The 17,952-nt window shown below is 46.9% G+C and overlaps 5 pseudogenes; all 5 read right to left on the minus strand.

The window, feature by feature from the left end:
* Positions 1 to 738: 738 nt before the first annotated feature.
* Positions 739 to 857, minus strand: LOC143928717 (5S ribosomal RNA; annotated as a pseudogene).
* Positions 858 to 1,016: 159 nt separating this feature from the next.
* On the minus strand, positions 1,017 to 1,135 carry LOC143928412 (5S ribosomal RNA; annotated as a pseudogene).
* Positions 1,136 to 1,234: 99 nt separating this feature from the next.
* LOC143928725 (5S ribosomal RNA) lies at positions 1,235 to 1,353 on the minus strand (annotated as a pseudogene).
* A 102-nt stretch (positions 1,354 to 1,455) lies between these two features.
* Positions 1,456 to 1,574, minus strand: LOC143929098 (5S ribosomal RNA; annotated as a pseudogene).
* A 695-nt stretch (positions 1,575 to 2,269) lies between these two features.
* Positions 2,270 to 2,388, minus strand: LOC143928671 (5S ribosomal RNA; annotated as a pseudogene).
* Positions 2,389 to 17,952: the final 15,564 nt, after the last annotated feature.

The following is a 17,952-nucleotide window of genomic DNA, read 5'->3' on the forward strand; positions in this document are numbered from 1 at the left end:
ACGCTCAACCCTCTTGACAAACGCCAAGATGGTCACCTTGGGAAGCAAACAAAAAATCAAGTCAACGCCAACAACATAAAAAGAAGCCTACAGCACCTAGTATTCCCAGGCGGTCTCCCATCCAGGTATTAACAAGGCATGACCCTTTCTAGCCTCTGAGATCAGAGGAGATTGGGTGCTTTCAGGGTGATGTGCCCATAGGCAATCTCTTTGGGCACTCTCATCCCTCTTGAAAAATGCCAAGATAGTCACCCTGGGAAACAAGCGAAAAAAAACAGGTCAACGCCAACAACATGAAAAGAAGAATACGGCACCTGGTATTCCAAGGCCGTCTCCCATTCAAGTACTAACTAGGCCCAACCCTTCTTAGCCTCCGAGATCAGAAGAGATAGGGTGCTTTCAGGGTGATGCTGCTGTAAGCGATCTCTTTAAGCACTCTCTACCCTCTTGACAAATGCCAAGATGATCACTTTGGGAAACAAGCGAAAAAAAACAGGTCAACACCAACAACATAAAAAGAAGCCTGCGGCATCTGGAAAACCCAGGCGGTCTCCCATCCAGGTACAAACCAGGCCCAACCCTTCTTAGCCTCTGAGACCAGATGAGATTGGGTGCTTTCAGGGTGTTGTGCCCGTAGGCATTTTCTTTGTGCACTCTCAACCCTCTTGACAAATGGCAAGATGGTCACCTTGGGAAAAAAGGGAAAAAAAACAGGTCAACGCCGACAACATAATGAGAAGCCTACGGCACCTGGTATTCCCAGGCTGTCTCCCATCCAGGTACTAACCAGGCCCATCGCTGCTTAGCCCCCGAGATCAGATGAGATTGGGCTCTCTCAGGGTGATTTGGCCGTAGGCACTCTTTTTGGGCACTCTGAAGCCTCTTGACAAAGGCCAAGATGTTCACCTTGGGAAACAAGCTAAAAAAACAGGTCAAAGCCAACAACATAAAAAGAACCCTACGGCATCCGGTATTCCCAGGCGATCTCCCAATCAAGACACTAACCAGGCCAGATCCTTCTATGGCACCTGGTCTTCCCAGGCAGTCTCCCATCCAGGTACTAACCAGGCCTGACACTGCTTAGCCTCTGAAATCAGATGAGATCGGGTGCTTTCAGGGTGATGTGGGCGTAAGCATTCTCTTCAAGACACGCCCAACCCTCTTGACAAACGCCAAGATGGTCGCCTTGAGAAACAAGCGAAAAAAACAGGTCAAAGCCAACAACATAAAAAGAAGCCTATGGCACCTGGTATTCCCAGGCGGTCTCCCATCCAGGTACTAACCAGGCCTGACACTGTTTAGCCTCCGAGATCAGACGAGATTGGGCGCTTTCAGGGTGATGGGGCCGTAGGTGATCTCTTCGGGCACTCTCAACCCTCTTGACAAATGCCAAGATGGTCACCTTGGGAAACAAGTGAAAAAAAAAAACAGGTCAAGGCCAATAACATAAAAAGAAGCCTACGGCACCTGTTATTCCCAGACGTTCTCCTATCCTGGTATTAACCAGGCCCGACACTGCTTAGCCTCCGAGATCAGACAAGATCTGGTGCTTTCAGGGTGATGGGGCCGTAGGTGATCTCTTTTGGCACTCTCGACCCTCTTGTTAAACGCCAAGATGGTCACCTTGGGAAACAAGCGAAAATAAACAGGTCAACACCAACAACATAAAAAGAAGTCTACGGCACCTGGTATTCACAGATGTTCTCCCATACAGGTATTAACCAGGCCGTACACTGCTAGGCCTCTGAGATCAGATGAGATTGTGCGCTTTCAGGGTGATGTGGCCATAGGTGTTCTATGCAGACACTCTCAACCCTCTTGACAAATGCCAAGATGGTCATCTTGGGAAAAAAGTGAAAAAAAAACAGGTCAACGCCAACAACATAGACCCTGGCGGTCTCCCATCTGACCCTGACCCTGCTTAGCCTCTGAGATCGGGCGCTTTCAGGGTGATGTGGCCTTAGGCAAACGCTTCGGGACATACTCAAAACTCTTGACAGATGCTAAAATGGTCACCTTGGGAAACAAGCGAAAAAAAAACTGTTCAAAGCCAACAATATAAAAAGATAACTACGGCACCTGTAATTAGGTACTATCCAGGCCGGACCCTGCTTAGCCTCTGAGATCAGATGAGATCGGGCACTTTCAGGGTGATGTGGCCGTAGGAGATTTCTTTGGGCTCTCTCAGCCCTCTTGACAAATGCCAAGATGGTCACCTTGGGAAACAAGTGGAAAAAAAAAACATGTCAACGCCAACAGCATAAAAAGAAGCCTACGGCACCTGGTATTCCCTGTCGGTCTCCCATCCAGTTACTAATCAGGCCCGACAATGCTTAGCCTCCGAGATCAGACAAGATCGGGCACTTTCAGGGTGATTTGGCCGTAGGCACTTTCTTTGGGCACTCTCACCCTCTTGACAAACGCCAAGATGGTCATCTTGGGAAACAAGCGAAAAAAAACAGGTCAACGCCAACAACATAAAAAATAGGATTTTTATATACAGCTTACCTGTAAAATCCTTTTCTTAAGAGTACATCACGGGACACATGAGCTTCATTACATAGTGGGTTATATAGGCACCTCTGGTGATTGGACACTGGTTAACCCCCAATTAAGGAGAATTCCTCCCCTATATAACCCCTCCCATATGGGAGGCACCTCAGTTTTGTAGCAAAGCAATAGGAAACCACGTAAAACCCAAGAGGGGTGGGAGCGCTGCGTCCCGTGATGTACTCTCAAGAAAAGGATTTTACAGGTAAGCTGTATATAAAAATCCTATTTTCTTGATCATACATCACGGGACACAGGAGCTTCATTGCATAGTGAGATGACCCAAAGCAATGCTCAGATTGAGGGCAGGGAGACACAGATCATAATATATAGACCGCCAAGGACAGGAGAACCTAAACTGCAGCCTGCAGTACACTGCGCCCAAAGGCGATATCCTCTTGCCCTCTGACATCCACCTGATAGAATCTGGTGAATGTGTGGACTGATGACCAAGTTGCAGCCTTACAGATCTGAGCCAGGGAGGCCTGGTGATGCACTGCCCAAGAAGCACTTACAGCCCTAGCTGAGTGCACTCTCACTTGAAAAGGAGGGATCTTCCCTTTAACACTATAGGCCTGAGAAATAATCTGTCTAATCCACCTTGAGAGAGTGGATTTTGATGCCGCCTGGCCCTTCCTAGGGCCTTCCGGCAAAATAAATAAGCAACCAGTTTTCCTTATCTGAGCAGTTGCCTGAAGATAGATACTGATTGCCCTTACCACATCCAAAGTGTGCAAAGATTCTTCTTCTGTGGACTGTGGGTCCGGAAAAAAGGATGGTAGGCTTACATCTTGATTCAAATGGAATCCTGAAACCACCTTAGGCAGAAAGGACCTGTTGGGACGCATTACCACCAGGTCCTTATGAATAATTAGATACGGTTCTTTGCTGGAGAGAGCTGCTAGTTCTGACACTCTTCTAGCCGTGGATATGACTACCAAGAAAACCAATTTTTTAGTCAAAAGAACTAACGAAGCCTGATGCAAAGGTTCAAAAGGTTGCCCCTGCAAAGCTGAGAGAACCAAATTCAGATCCTATGGGCATACCGGAGGTTTGACTGGCGGCCTTATCCGCATAGCCCCCTGGATGAAAGCCCGCACCAGGGAATGTGATGCAAGTGGTTTCTGAAAAAACACTGACAAGGCCGAAATATGCACCTTGATAGTGCTTACGGCCAAATTCATTTCTAGGCCTGACTGGAGGAAGGCCAAGATCCTGCTAATGACATACTTTCTAGGATGACATTCCCTGAGTTCACAACAGGAAACATATGCCCTCCAGATTTTGTAGTAAATAAGCCTGGAGGCCGGCTTTCTGGCATTGACCAGAGTAGAAAGGACTGGCCCCGAAAGCCCACGGTCTCTCAGAATGTGGGTCTCAGCAGCCAAACCGTCAAATTCAGACTGTGTAAAGCAGGACTGTGTAAAGCAGAACCCTGTGAGAGCAGATCTGACCGGAGAGGGAGGATCCACGGCCTGCCTACTGCCAACTTCATGATCTCTACGTACCACGGTCGCCTGGGCCAAGCCGGGGCTACCAAAAGAAGCGACTTTGTTTCCCTCTTGACTCTTCCCAGGAACCGCGACAGAAGCAGGCACGGGGGGAAGGCATAAATCAAATTGTACTGATCCCAGGGAACTGTCAGAGCATCCGACCCCTAAGCGATCTCTTGTCCTTGACACAAATTTGTCCAGTTTTCTGTTGAACCTGGACGCAAACAGATCTACGTCTGGAGTACCCCACCTGCAACATATGTTCCAAAACACATCGGGGTGCAGAGCCCATTCTCCTAGGCACAACTGCTGGTGGCGCAGAAAATCCGCCTGCCAATTTTCCACTCCTGGAATGAAGACTGCAGAAAGGCATGGAACATGCCTTTCTGCCCAGACAAGTATGCGATTCACCATTTTTTGTGCAACCAGACTCTTGGTACCGCCCTGGTGATTGATATAGGCCACTGTTGTGGCATTGTCGGACTGAACCCAAACAGGGAGACCCTGTAGTCTGAAAGACCAGTTTATGAGATCCATATTAACTGCCCGGATCTCCAAGACATTTATGGGCAATAGCTTCTCGATCGCAGACCATTTCCCCTGCGAGCACGTCTCCTCCAACACTGCTCCCCAGCCTGTCAGGCTGCCATCTGTCATAATAATCTTCCATGGAAGAGGAAGAAAAGTTTTGCCTTTCAGCAAATTCTCGGTTTGTAACCACCAGACGAGGCTCTTGCGTGTCCCTGGGGATAGACGCATAGGAAGATCCAAGGATTGGGGCTTCCTGTTCCAAGCCGCAAGGATGCATCTTTGCAGAGGCCTTGAGTGGAACTGGGTGAATGGAATGGCCTTGAAGGAGGCAACCATTTCCCCTATCAGTCTCATGCACAACCGAATGGGGGAAGATCTTCTGCCCAGAATTAGGCGCACCAGATCCCCAATGGCCAAGGCTTTTGTCCTTAGTAGAAACACCTTGCCCTGAGCAGTGTCGATAACCATACCCAGGTATTCCAACCTGGTAGCAGGCTGTAGGGACGACTTTTCTAGGTTTATAATCCAACCTAGGCGTTCCAGGTGTTCTAGCGTTCTGGTAACACTGTGGTTCAGGAGCGTTACTGTTTTCTCTATGAGAAGCAAATCGTCTAGATAAGCCATGACGGCTATACCCTGAGCTCTTAGGTTTGCCAAGAGAGGGTCCAGAATCTTTGTGAAGACTCGAGGGGCCGTAGCTAGCCCGAACGGCAAAGCCACAAATTGAAAATGGCGCAGCTCTACCGCGAACCTTAGATACTTTTGGTGTGCGGGAAAAATTGGCACATGGAGATATGCATCCTTGATGTCTATTGATGCCATAAACTCTCCCCCTTGCAGGGAGGAGACCACAGTGCGAATTGATTGTATTCAGAAGGACCGGATGCGTAAAAAACGGTTCAGATCCTTCAGATCCAGGATAGGTCTGACACTTCCATTTGGCTTTGGAACGGTGAAGAGATTCGAGTAAAACCCTGAACCCTGTTCTTTTGGGTCCACTTCTACTATCACCCCCTGGGATAGTAAGTGATCTAAGGCCAGAAATAGCGGTCTTTGCTTTACTGGGTCCCTGGGGATCCTTGACCTTAGAAAGCGAGAAGGTGGAATATCCTGAAACTCCAGCTTGTAGCCCAGAGATACCGAAGAGACCACCCACTCATCCCGGATCTCTTCCCGCCAGGCTTATGCAAACTGCAAGAGCCTTCCCCCCACTTGGCCGAGCGGGGGCGCCCCTTCACAAGGAAACTTTTGGGCTCTGCTTGGCAGGCTTTCGCCCCCAGGATTTCTTCTGCACCTGGGCCCGGCCTTGAGCCTTTCCTGTAGAGGGGGGTTGAGAAGGCCGTCGCCACTGCTTAGAGCTTGATGCTCCGGGAGAGAGAGAACGCCTAAATGATGGACGTTTGCTCCTTTTGACTGGAAGGAGAGTAGATTTACCCCCTGAAATTTTTTTGGACGAATTTGTCTAATTCTTCTCCAAACAAACGTTCCCCTTTAAACGGGAACCCAATCAAATGCTTCTTGCATGATAGCTCAGCTGCCCAATTCTTTAGCCATAGGGCCCTTCGCATGTGCACCAACAGGAGAGACAAACGAGATGCTTGTTGGACAGAATCCAAAATCGCATCAATCATGAAACACAGAATTTGAGGTATTTCTGCATAATTCTCCACTTCCTCACTGGGAAGGAGGCCAAGCATCTGCTTAATCTGTTCCTTGAGGAACTGACACAACCCCACAGCTGCGACTGTAGGTTGCACTACAGTGCCAGTCATTGAAAAAGAGGCTTTTAATAATGTTTCCAGCTTCTTATCAGTTGGATCTTTAAATACCTGAGCATTATCCAAAGGACAGGTCAGGTTTCTATTCACGCAAGAAACAGCCGCATCGACAGATGGGACCCCCCATTTCTTGGTGAAACTTTCCTCCAGAGGATAAAGCATAGAAAACCTTTTAGGAAGAGCAAACAGTTTATCGGAATGTCCCCAATCCTCATACAACAATTTATCCATTAAGGGATTAATTGGAAAGGAAAAGGCAGGTTGTGGGATTTTCCTGACTCCCAGGGAAGAAAGAGAGGACATAGCGATCTCAGCAGCAGGCATTCTGAATGTGGTACACACCAATTCAGTATAATACTGCACCTGTTTTCTGAGCGCCTGGGAGGAGGGGACTCTCTCCTCTTCCTCTGATTCATCCGACTGCTCAAGATCCCTGTCCCAGGATAGGGATCTCTCCTCATTGTCAGAAGTGTCATCTGAAAGAGGAATCTCAGCAGAGGGAGGGGATCTACCCCTTTTCCTGCTATCTTTCAGGGAAGCTGAAATAAAATTCATGATTCTCCCTTCAAAACCCTCCAATGTAGCCCTAAGGGAGTCCTCAGTGATGTATACCGGGGCTGAAATATTAGGAGAGGCTGCAAATCCTAAGAGGGGCACTGACTCATCCTGTGAGGCTGACTCCAGTCTTGCAGGGGGGGGGGATGGTAACCTACAGGCATTTTTAGAACCCCTAGACCTAGGCGGTGACTTACCAGTGTCCTTGTTATCTCCCCCTGAGCCCCTCTTACGAGGAGACATAGTCCTAAGCTACAAAGCAGAGGTACTAGTACAAAGTGCAATCACTGTTGTGCTTAAAGTCTCACAATAAATATATATGCTTAACCACTTCCCGACCGCCGCACGACGATGTACGTCGACAGAATGGCACGGGCAGGCATAAGGGCTTACATGTACGTCCTTGCCTTCCCGCGGGTCGGGGGCCCGATCGGGCCCCCGCCCGGTGCCTGCGGCGGTCGGTATTCGTTCGGGAGCGATCCCGGATGAGGGGACGGCCATTCATTCATGGCCACCCCCTCGCGATCGCTCCCGACGAATGAAAATCCTCCGTGACATCACTTCCTCTCCTGTAATGTAAACACAGGAGAGGAAGTGAGGTAATCTCTCCTCCGTGTCGGTATTTTTCGTTCCGACACCGAGGAGAGAGGATCGGTGAGTTGCACCAACACGACACTTCACAGTAGAACATGCCAGGCACACTCACATCCCCCCGATCACCCCCCCAATTACCCCTGCCCCCCAGTCACAGTGACACCAATGTCATTTATTTATTTTTTGCATTGGTGTCATTTGTGACTGTAATAACTGTTAGGGCAGTTAGGGTTAGCCCCCTTTAGTTCTAATGTACCCCCCTAACCCCCCCAATAAAGGTTTAACCCCGTGATCACCCCCTGTCGCCAGTGTCACTAAGGCTGGGTTCACATTGCAGCGGTTTATGAGAACGAATGTGATTCGCACCGCACTGCAGTGCAAATCACATCCGATCTCTGTGCGATTCGAGTTCAGCCATACAGATAGTATGGCTGAATTCGCATCGCACCCGCCGCACCCGCCGCAAATTCACACGGGACCCTGTTTTTGGCCCGCAGCAGAATCGGATCGCATGGGTGTTCACACCATGCGATCCGAGTTTGCAGATCGCACTGCGATATGCGAACTGATCTGGGGGTGTCATTAACATTTCACTGACACTCCCAGCAGTTTGCATAGGGCAGTGTGAACTGCCGCCGGGAGGCATGCAATGCGGGAACCCGCCACGGATTCGTGGCATTCCCGCATCGCTCCAGTGTGAACCCAGCCTAATAAGCGATCGTTTTTCTGATCGCTGTATTAGTGTCACAGGTGACGCTAGTTAGGCAGGTAGGTATTTAGGTTCGCCGCAGCTTTTTATAGCGCCAGGGACCCCCATATACTACCGCATAAAGCCCCCTGATTGCCCCCTAGTTAACCCTTTCACCAGTGATCACCATATAACTGTTACAGGTGACGCTGGTTGGTTAGTTATATTTTTATAGTTTCAGGGCACCCGCCATTTATTACCTAATAAAGGTTTAACCCCCTGATCACCCGGCGGGTGTCATTTGTGACTGTAATAACTGTTAGGGCAGTTAGGGTTAGCCCCCTTTAGTTCTAAGGTACCCCCCTAACCCCCCCAATAAAGGTTTAACCCCGTGATCACCCCCCGTCGCCAGTTTCACTAAGGCTGGGTTCACATTGCAGCGGTTTATGAGAACGGATGTGATTCGCACCGCACTGCAGTGCAAATCACATCCGATCTCTGTGCGATTCGAGTTCAGCCATACAGATAGTATGGCTGAATTCGCGTCGCACCCGCCGCAAACTCGCACGGGACCCTTTTTTTGGTCCGCAGCAGAATCGGATCGCATGGGTGTTCACACCATGCGATCCGAGTTTGCAGATCGCACTGCGATATGCGAACTGATCTGGGGGTGTCATTAACATTTCACTGACACTCCCAGCAGTTCGCATAGGGCAGTGTGAACTACCGCCGGGAGGCATGTGATGCGGGAACCCGCCGCGGATTCGTGGCGTTCCTGCATCGCTCCAGTGTGAACCCAGCCTAATAAGCGATCGTTTTTCTGATCGCTGTATTAGAGTCACAGGTGACGCTAGTTAGGCAGGTAGGTATTTAGGTTCGCCGCAGCTTTTTATAGCGCCAGGGACCCCCATATACTACCGCATAAAGCCCCCTGATTGCCCCCTAGTTAACCCTTTCACCAGTGATCACCATATAACTGTTACAGGTGACGCTGGTTGGTTAGTTATTTTTTTATAGTTTCAGGGCACCCGCCATTTATTACCTAGTCTCACTAGTGTACCCCTAAATTTAGGGGTGTCTACTTTCCAAAATGGGGTCATTTGGGGGGGTTTGTGCCATCTTGGCATTTTATGGCCTTCAAAACTGTAACGCCCTTAGAAAGCCTGAAGGCGGTGCTTGGTTTTCGGGGCCCCGTACGCGGCTAGGCTCCCAAAAAGTCCCACATATGTGGTATCCCCGTACTCAGGAGAAGCAGCAGAATTTATTTTGGGGTGTCATTTCACATATGCCCATAGCATGTGTGAGCAATATATCATTTAGTGACAACTTTGTGAAAAAAAAATAAAAAAAAATTAAAGTTTGTAATTTTCCCGCAACTTGTGGCAAAATATAAAATATTCCATGGACTCAAAATGCCTCTCAGCAAATAGCTTGGGTTGTCTACTTTCTAAAATGGGGTCATTTGTGGGGGTTTTGTGCCATCTTGGCATTTTATGGCCTTCAAAACTGTAATAGGTAGTGAGAAGTGAAATCAAAAATTTACTCCCTTAGAAAGCCTGAAGGCGGTGCTTGGTTTTCGGGGCCCCGTACGTGGCTAGGCTCCCAAAAAGTCCCACATATATGGTATCCCCGTACTCAAGAGAAGCAGCAGAATTTATTTTGGGGTGTCATTTCACATATGCCCCTAGCATGTGTGAGCAATATATCATTTAGTGACAACTTTGTGTAAAAAAAAAATAATAATTTTTTTTTTGTCATTATTCAATCGCTTGAGGCAAAAAAATAAAATATTCAATGGGCTCAACATGCCACTTATCAATTTCCTTAGGGGGTCTACTTTCCAAAATGGGGTAATTTGGGGGGGTTTTGTACTGCCCTGCCATTTTAGCACCTCAAGAAATGAGATAGGCAGTCGTAAACTAAAAGCTGCGGAAATTCCAGAAAACGTACCTTAGTTTGTAGATGTGACAACTTTTGCGCAAACCAATAAATATACAATTATTGACTTTTTTTTACCAAAGACATGTGGCTGAATACATTTTGGCCTAAATGTATGACTAAAATTGAGTTTATTGGATTTTTCTAATAACAAAAAGTAGAAAATATCATTTTTTTTCAAAATTTGCGGTCTTTTTACGTTTATATCGCAAAAAATAAAAATCGCAGAGGCAATCAAATACCATCAAAAGAAAGCTCTATTTGTGGGAAGAAAAGGACACAAATTTTGTTTGGGTACAACATTGCATGACCGCGCAATTACCAGTTAAAGCAGCGCAGTGCCAAATTGTAAAAAGACCTCTGGTCATTTACCAGCAAAATGGTCCGGTCTGAAAGTGGTTAAACTGCACAACCTGATGCTGAGTAGGTGTCTTAGGTTTGCCTGGATCCAATCCCTTGGGATGCTTACTGCCCACAGCTCCTGTGTCTCCACTTACAGCCCCCTGACACTCTGGGCTGTAAAACTGCCGCCTGCGCAGTACAGCGCCGTGCACACCGAACGACGCGGCTCGCAAACACACTCCCGCCTCCTCCATTAGCACGGAAGCGTGCTTGGCGCGCGTGCACGAGGACTGCCGATATCCAGGGGGGAAGGGAATTGCCATCGGAGCTGTCTGGGACCCCCAGACTACGTGGGACCCCTGTATTACCTTCATTGTGGCAGAGATTGCAGTGGGGACATGAGTCATCTGGGAGAACCAGGCTTCACTGAGAGTGTGTATCTGAAAGGCATGTAAGTATGCATCAGGCTGCTCTTACTCCCCCTAGTGGTGGAAACCAGGTAAGACATACAACTACTCAATGAAAAAATCCATAATATAATTTATACAGGATTAACTTCCCTTACCTGTCCTCGCCGCAGGAATTGCTGAAAACAGACAGATTCCAGCCTTCACCCATCACGGCGGGCAGAGTTGTGCCAACCTTCAGGTTTTTTTTTGGGTTCCTTCTCAGGTTCTCTGTATACACTAGCCGGTCTTCTGCATACAATAGCCTGTCTTCGGTATACACTAGCCTATTTTCTGAATACACTAGCCCGTCTTCTGTCTTCTGTATGCCCTAGCCTGTCTTCTGTATACATTAGTCTCTCTGTATAAACTAGCATCTCTCTATACCCCAAACTGTCCTCTGTAAACACTTGTCTCTCTTTATAGCCTGTCTAGCCTTTCTTCTGTACACACTAGCTTCTCTGTATACACTAACCAGGCTTCTATATAAAATAGCTTCACTGTATGCACTAGCCTCTCTGTTGAAGCCAGCCATTATTCTGTATTCACTAGCCATTCTTCTGTATGCTCTAGTCTTCTATATATACTAGCTTCTCTGTACACCCTTGCATCTCTGTAAACACTGTGTAAACTAGCCAGTCTTATGCATACACTCGCCGACTGTATACACCAGACTCTCTGAATACACTAAACCCTCTGTATACCACAGCCTGTCTTCTGTATACACTAGACTGTAAAAACTAGCTAGAATACACCAGCCTGTCTTCTGTACCCACTAGATTCTCTGTATACACTACCCAGTCTTCTGTATACACTGTCAGCTTTGATGTATACCCAAGCCTGTCTTCTGTATACACTAGTTTCTCTATATGCACTGTCCTTTCTGTATACACTCGACCCTCTGTATACACTAACCTCTCTATATACACTAACATCTTTGTATATACTAGCCTCTCTTTAAACTAGCCTCTCTGTGTACCCCAGCCTCACTGTTTACTCTAGCATCTCTGTATACTCAAGCCTATCTGCATGCACGAGTCTGTATTCACTAGCCTTTCTTCTGTATGCTGTAGTCTTCTATATATACCAGCTTCTCTGTACACCCTTGCATCTCTGTAAACACTGTGTAAACTAGCCAGTCTTATGTATACACTCGCCGAATGTATACACTAGACTCTCTGAATACCTAGCCTATGTTCTGAATACACTAGCCCGTCTTCTGTCTTCTGTATGCCCTCTCTGTATAAACTAGCATCTCTCTATACCCCAAACTGTCCTCTGTAAACACTTGTCTCTCTTTATAGCCTGTCTAGCCTTTCTTCTGTACACACTAGCTTCTCTGTATACACTAACCAGGCTTCTATATAAAATAGCTTCACTGTATGCACTAGCCTCTCTGTATAATCTAGCCTCTCTTTATACCCTAGATAGTGTTCTGCATACACTAGCCTCTCCGTAGAAGCCAGCCTTTATTCTGTATTCACTAGCCTTTCTTCTGTATGCTGTAGTCTTCTATATATACTAGCTTCTCTGTACACCCTTGCATCTCTGTAAACACTGTGTAAACTAGCCAGTCTTATGTATACACTCGCCGACTGTATACACCAGACTCTATGAATACACTAAACCCTCTGTATACCACAGCCTGTCTTCTGTATACACTAGCCTGTAAAAATTAGCTAGAATACACCAGCCTGTCTTCTGTACCCACTAGACTCTCTGTATACACTACCCAGTCTTCTGTATACACTGTCAGCTTTGATGTATACCCAAGCCTGTCTTCTGTATACACTAGTTTCTCTATATGCACTGTCCTTTCTTTTTTTTTTTCTCTTTTTTTTTTTTTTTTTTTTATTTCCACGTCAGAAAACCTATGCAAGAGACTTAATCACCTTACAGCTCATTTATGTCTCGGCATGATTCCTCATCATCGTGGCCTATAATTATTATTTCCAATATTCTTTATTAAGTTTTCCATCAAAAGTTACAAATCGTTCTAAAAAAGAGACTACTAACAACAACAGCCTAGTTTTACTCCTTAACCTTTTCCCCCCATACCCCTTTCCTCCCTCCCTTCTCCCCCCCACTCCCCTCCTCCCTCCCCCTCCTTTCCCTACCTCCCTCCCCGACCCTCACCCTCCCAGCTCACTCAAATAAGCACGGGGACTACGGTAAACCACCATCACAGCACCTGTATCTCCCTCTACTAATTCCTTTTAATCAATAGGGTATCCCATCTCATTTATCCAGGGCCTCCAGATTTCTTTCCAAACTCTAAAATTCCCTCTCTTTACATATAGTGTCTTCTCTTTCCATACTAGTTCATTAATACTTTGGGTCCATTCACTCACCGACGGGGCCCTCTCAGCTTGCCATCTTTGCGCGATCAGCCTACGTGCTTGGAATAAGCAACGTACCACTGCCGCCGTAGTACTTTTTGGTTCATTCCGCTCTTGTCTACAGCCCAGCACACACAGGATCGGGTTCATTACCAATTCTAACTCATAGATCTTATTGATAGTGTCCACCACCTCCCTCCAATACCGAAATAACTTTGGGCAGCGCCACATCATATGCAGAAGGTCTCCCTGTCCCCAACATCTAGGGCAGCTATCATCGGCTCTCCTGCCAAACAGACATAATCTCTTGGGTGTATAGTAAGCCCTGTGTATTAACATCAAATGTGAGATCTTTTGAGAAGGGGAAACCGACGTCACTGGCCCAAGCTCCATTATTCTCCTCCACTGTACCTCTGATATTTCCCCTATGTCCTCTTCCCACTTTCTCTTTAGATTCGGGTGATCCACTTCCTGGTTTAGGTTCATACCTAACTGGTTGTAAACTTCTGATATACACCCACTTGCCCTATCCGTTATAAGTAATTTCCAGAGTAGAGGTGCTTTATCCCACCGTAACGTGTGTACCCCGAGCTGTGCTGCTAAGGCGTGTCTCACCTGTAGGTAACTAAAAAATGATTGTTGGGGTATATCATAGGTCTGCTTTAAGTCCGAGAATGTTCTTAGGGCCCCCCCGTCGTAGAGTTGGATCAATTTGGTTATGCCTTCCACCTCCCACCTTTTAATCTTACCTATTTTAAATAATTCCGGTAGGTTTTTATTGTCCCAGAGTGGAGTAAATTCTGGCAGCCCAGTGTAGCCCATTTTTAATTTCACCTCTTTCCATATCTTACCCACCATCTTGGTTACAGAATTACTGTGCTGAAAGGAGTCTGCCTCCAAGGCCTCGGCCATAAGTTCGTGTGGGGCTCCTACCATCCTGATCCCTCCCCTTAACTTTCTTCCCTGCTCCGAGTCGCAACCCGCCAGATGCTGCAGCTGCGCCGCCAGGTAGTAATTCCTAGGGTGTGGCACCGCCAAACCTCCTCTATCTAACGGTAACTGTAACGTCTGGAGTCGTATCCGGGCCGTGCCCTTCCTCCAGATAAGCTCCCGGAAGAGGGTTTCCAGTTTTTTGAACCACTTTTTGCATATCCATACCGGTGCATTATGTAAGACATATAGCAATTGTGGCATCCATATCATTTTAATCAGGCTGGAACGACCCATCACTGATAACGGCAACCTACTCCAGACGTCACACTTAGACCTAAATCTATTCAGCAGGGGAATTACATTTTTGTTGATGTACTGGTTAGGGTTCACTGTCAAATATATACCAAGATACTTCATAGCATCTACCACCCTCACCTGTACCCCCCCCCGGCGCAGCCGCATCATCCAGGGGGTCGACCCGGAGCAGCTCAGACTTCCCCCAATTTATGGCCAATCCTGAAAATTTTCCAAAACCCTCTACCAAGGTAACTGCCTGACTCAATGACGGACCCGTATCCCCCAGGAAGAGTAGGACATCGTCCGCGTATAAAGCAATCTTTTCCTGTCTCTCCCCCTTTCTTTGAAATCCTTTAATCCCGGGGCTAGCCCTAATTGCTATTGCCAGTGGCTCTATAGCCAACGCAAAGAGCAGAGGAGACAGCGGACAACCTTGCCTTGTCCCTCTGCTCATTTCGATCTTATCAGAATACCTGCCATTAACCCTTACCCTGGCACTAGGGGCATTATACATCAATTTGACCCAACCAATAAAGGAAGGGCCAAGTCCTATTTTCTCTAGCACACGCCAAAGATACTTCCACTCCAGGCTATCAAAGGCCTTTGTTACATCCAAGGACATTATAGCCCTTGCCCCTGTATTCTCTGAGGGAATCTGCATGTTTAAAAAAGTCCTTCTAATATTCATGCTAGTAGACCTTCCCGGGATAAATCCCGTTTGGTCAGGGTGTACTAACTTTGTGATGAAATGATTCAGCCTATTTGAAAGTACCTTGGCCAAGATTTTTTCATCCGTATTTAATAACGAAATTGGCCTGTATGAGGCCACTTCGAGAGGATCCTTGTCCACTTTGGGGATCACAATCTGTCGCACTGTCCTTTCTGTATACACTCGACTCTCTCTATACACTAAGCTCTCTATAGACACTAACATCTTTGTATATACTAGCCTCTCTTTAAACTAGCCTCTCTTTAAACTAGCCTCTCTGTGTACCCCAGCCTCACTGTTTACTCTAGCATCTCTGTATACTCAAGCCTATCTGCATACACAAGTCTGTATTCTGTATTCACTAGCCTTTCTTCTGTATGCTGTAGCCTTCTATATATACTAGCTTCTCTGTACACCCTTGCATCTCTGTAAACACTGTGTGAACTAGCCAGTATTATGTATACACTCGCCGACTGTATACACTAGACTCTCTGAATACACTAAACCCTCTGTATACCACAGCCTGTCTTCTGTATACACTAGACTGTAAAAACTAGCTAGAATACACCAGCCTGTCTTCTGTACCCACTAGATTCTCTGTATACACTACCCAGTCTTCTGTATACACTGTCAGCTTGGATGTATACCCAAGCCTGTCTTCTGTATACACTAGTCTCTTTATATGCACTGTCCTATCTGTATACACTCGACTCTCTCTATACACTAACCTCTCTATATACACTAACATCTTTGTATATACTAGCCTCTCTTTAAACTAGCCTCTCTGCGTACCCCAGCCTCACTGTTTACTCTAGCATCTCTGTATACTCAAGCCTTTCTGCATATATGAGACTGTATTCTGTATACACTAGCCTCTCTTTAAACTAGCCTCTCTGTATACCCCAGAATAACTGTATACTCTAGCCTCTCTGTATACACTAGCATTTCTGTATACATCACCCTTTCTGTATTCACTAGCCTCTCTGTATACCCCAGCCTGCCTCTCTATATACACTAGCTTTTCTTCTGAATATAATAGTCTCAGTCTCTCTCTATAACCAAGCCTGTTTTCTGTATACATTAGCATGTGTCCTGTATACACTAGCCTGTCTTCTTTATTCTCTAGCCTTCTTTCTGTATACCTTAGCCTCTCTGTATAAACTTGCCTTCCTTCTATATACACTGCCATTTATGAGGTAAACAAAGAGTCTAGTGTACATAAACGACAGGCTAGAGTATAAAGAGAGGATAGGGTATACAGAAGAAAGCCTAGTGTATACAGAACACAGGCTAGTACCCTGAGCCTGGGTGAGAGAGGATGAGGAGCATTAGGAGGGCTTGGTCTTTCACATCCGACCAAGTGTTCAGCATGATGTGGCTCAACACGTCCAGCTGCCGAAAATAAGGACAAGCGTGGGAGGCACACAACACCCACTGTAACAGTGCTAGGTTCCTGCATTACAGAACCAGAACACCAGCAATAAGGGTTATCTTCAGGTGTATACTGTGCAGGAGGCACACAACACCCACTCTAACTTCTGCACTGCAGATGCCTGTATTGCAGAAATTGAACACCAGTAATAAAGGGTAGCTTCAGGTGTGTACTGTGCAGGAGGCACATAACACCCACTGTAACAGTGCTAGGTTCCCAAGCAGTAAAGACACTGTCCATGCCTATCGTCCTGTTTCCCTGACCGCCGCAACACACTATACAAGGCCACCGCGCTGGCGGCCTTATATAGTGTGGGGTGTGTACTAAACCCCCTTGAGATATAATTGGTCACAGGAATACTGTCTGTGGTCAGTTGTGGCTCTCCTCTCAGAGGATGTCACATCTGTTCTTATTATATAGAACTTATTATGCTCCTCGTAAACTTTTTCAATTTGGCCGAACGGCCGGACGCAAGTTGCCCCCGGTGCGGGAACATAGGGGGAGACATGATGCACATGTTTTGGAGATGCCCGAAGTTGATCTGCTACTGGACGGAGGTGACAGGAACCATTGATCGGGTGTTTGGAACCTCCACCGGGATGGGTGAAGTATTGTCTCCTGGGATTAGTTGAAGGAGTTGGAAACCCGGGAAGCAGCCAGATGGCAGTTCTGAGATGCCTATTTCAGGCAAGGAAACTGATTGCCCAACCCTGCTTAGCCTCCAATGTTGGCAATGACTTGTTTTTTTTCGCTTGTTTCCCAAGATGACCATGTTGGCATTTGTCAAGGTGGTTGAGAGTGCCCAAAGAGATCGCCTATGGCCCCATCACCTTGAAAGTGCCAGATCTTGTCTGATCTCGGAGGCTAAGCATTGTCGGGCCTGATTAGTAACTGGATGGAAGACCGACTGGGAAATACCAGGTGCCTTATGCTTATTTCTTGATCATACATCACGGGACACAGGATCATTACATAGTGGGTTATATAGGCACCTCTGGTGATTGGACACTGATTAACCCCCAATTAAGGAAAATTCCTTCCCTATATAACCCCTCCCATATGTGAGGCACCTCCATTTTGTCACCTGTATCTATGGTGGTTGGTCACGTAAAACATGTGCTATGAAGAAAGCTCTGTGCAGGTCCCTGCGGGGGCCTAAGGGCTACAACAAACCGGATCCATATCTCGGGCCGATATTTTGACTCCCAAGATGATATGATACCCAGGCCCCATCATCTGAAGAAACGAGGTTTTGCCTGTAAGTCCTCTCCTATTGGAAGACTGGTCTCTGGGAAAACCAGACTTACTGTACTATTTACATAGTGGC

The sequence above is a fragment of the Lithobates pipiens genome, unplaced genomic scaffold (assembly GCF_037356315.1).
Source record: "Lithobates pipiens isolate NorthernLeopardFrog02 unplaced genomic scaffold, aLitPip1_a1.2 Scaffold_23, whole genome shotgun sequence".
In the NCBI taxonomy this organism is placed as follows: domain Eukaryota; kingdom Metazoa; phylum Chordata; class Amphibia; order Anura; family Ranidae; genus Lithobates; species Lithobates pipiens.